This window comes from Nymphaea colorata, unplaced genomic scaffold (genome assembly GCF_008831285.2).
Source record: "Nymphaea colorata isolate Beijing-Zhang1983 unplaced genomic scaffold, ASM883128v2 scaffold0154, whole genome shotgun sequence".
NCBI classification, from domain to species: Eukaryota; Viridiplantae; Streptophyta; class Magnoliopsida; order Nymphaeales; family Nymphaeaceae; genus Nymphaea; species Nymphaea colorata.
Window position 1 is genome coordinate 82,501 of NW_022204660.1, and position 2,500 is coordinate 85,000.

The 2,500-nt window shown below is 52.3% G+C and overlaps 1 pseudogene; it reads right to left on the minus strand.

Annotated features, from left to right (window-relative positions):
* Positions 1-2,500, minus strand: part of LOC116268214 (28S ribosomal RNA) — an 8,919-nt pseudogene that overhangs the window by 3,527 nt on the left and 2,892 nt on the right.

The following is a 2,500-nucleotide window of genomic DNA, read 5'->3' on the forward strand; positions in this document are numbered from 1 at the left end:
GGCGTCTGTGTGTACTTCAAAGGGCTTGGAGTGATCTGGCAACCTGAGGACGGGCTCTTGTACAAGGGCACGCTTCAGGCCTTCAAAGGCATCCTGGGCGGACTGAGTCCAAATCCAGAATCTATTCTTCTTAAGTAGGTCAGTGAGGGGCGCCGCTATCAATGAGTACCCCGTGATGAACCGCCGATAGTAATTAGCTAACCCAAGAAAGGACCGCAATTCAGGCACATTTGAGGGCGACTTCCATTCTTGAACAGCCTTCACTTTCTCCGGATCCATTCGCAGCTGGCCATTCCCTACAATGTGGCCGAGGAAACTGATCTCCCGCTTTCCAAAGAGACACTTCTCCTTCTTCACGAAGAGGTCATTTTCTTTAAGTACTTGGAACACCGTCTTCAAGTGACTGACGTGCTCCTCAAGGTCGCTGCTAAAGACCACAATGTCATCAAGGTAGACCACCACAAACTTGTCAAGGTAGGGGTAGAATATCTTGTTCATTAGAGTCGAGAAAGTTGCAGGGGCATTCGTCAACCCGAATGGCATGACTAGGAACTCATATGCTCCATAGCGGGTGACGCAAGTGGTCTTTGGTTCATCACCTTCCACAATCCTGACCTGCCAGTAGCCGGAACGAAGGTCCAACTTAGAGAAGATCCTCGCCTTGCCCAATTGATCGAACAAGTCCGCAATGAGAGGCAAAGGATACTTGTTCTTCACCGTCACCTTATTCAAGGCACGGTAATCCACACAGAGTCGCTTAGAGCCATCATGTTTCGTTTGGAACAGTACAGGAGCTCCGAATGGTGCCTTAGAGGGGCGGATGATCCCTGACTCAAGCATGTCATCAAGCTGCCTTCGCAGCTCCTTCAATTCGGCTGGTCCCATTCTGTAGGGGACCATAGCTGGTGGCTTGGCTCCGGGAACCAAGTCAATTTCATGATCAACTTCACGCCTCGGGGGTAGGCGCTTGGGCAGCTCGGGGGGCATCACTCCCTCGAACTGCTTGAGGACTGAGGCTAGTCCTGGCGGAATGACTCTCGGCTGAGGGTCATCTTCTTCTAGACGCACGGCCACGAGGAATGTTTGTTCCCCATGACGCACGCCCTTCTTTAGCTGCATGGCCGACAACATCGGCTGAGACTTGCTCCTGAGGGAGTGGCAGTGCACTGTGTGGGACTGATCCGCACCCATCAACGTCAATGTGTTGGTCTTTGGCAACATCATTGCATTCTGGCCTCGAAGGAACTCCATCCCCAAAATCACTTTGAAATCATCCAGAGGTACTACGGAGAAGTTAGTGATTCCCGTCCAGCCCTGAATCTGAACCGTTACACCCTTCGCTTCTCCCAGGATGGGCCTGGCTTCAGAGTTCACCGTTTTAAGGGTCCTCTGCTGCGGCACAGGCTTCAATCCCACTCGCTCCGCCTCCTCTTTCGAGACGAAGTTATGTGTAGCTCCGGAGTCTACCATCGCAACAGTAGACGTTCCATTCAGAGTGACGTCTAGGTACATCAGCTCCTTGTTTACCAAATTGCTAGACGCTGCGCGGCTTTGCACAGCATTGATCGTCTGAGCGGCACCCATTCGTGTTTGTCCTTCCTCGGTCTCGTCTTCAGTGGCCCTTGCGGCATTGGCCTGCCCGGTAGGTCTCACCCTCTTCGGACAGACGCGCGCTTGGTGCTTACCTCCGCAGACCCAGCAAGTCACTTCCCTTGGTGGCCCAGTGTAGTCCTTGCGAAAGAAGGTTTTTCTCTCGGTTGGCTTCTGGAACACCGATTCATTTTTGTTGTGGTCTCGCCGGTCATCTCTCTTACCGCCGTGGTCGGACTTCTTCACAGCCTTGAAGGTATCAGTGTAGCTTTTGCGTTGGGTATCTGCCAAGCGCTCGGCTGCCACATATGCTTGCTCCAAGGTCTCTGGGTTCGATCTCTCCACGTCGGTTTGGGCCCAAGATTGGAGCCCTATGATGAACCAGTGAAGTTTATCTTTTTCTGGCATCATAGGCACATCCAACATGACCTTCTGATAGGCCCGGATGTAATCCCTCAAGGCGCCAGTTTGCTTTAGGTTTGCAACCAACCTATAAGCATGTCTTTCGGCATCGACAGGCATAAAGTACCCCTTCAACTGTTTGCGGAAGTCGTCGAAGGTAGTAATTGTGCAATCACCATTCTCAAGATCCAGCATTTTCCGCCTCCACCAAGCCACAGCATCCCCCTCTAACAACATTGCTGCGGTCTTGATCTTCAGATCTTCTTCTACGACGTTCTGCAGATCCAGGTAGTATTCAACTTGGAACAGAAAGTTGTCGATCGCCCTCGCATCCCGGCTACCACTGTACTTCGCCGGACGTTGGACGTCAACCCTACTGGTCCTCTCTTGGCTACTACTAGCTGAGTTCGTGCGTAGCAATCTCTGATTCGAAGCCCGAAGTCCAGCAACTTCGTCCTGTAGGATCTTCACCAAGTCGGAGAGCGATCGGTTCATGGCCACAGACTCG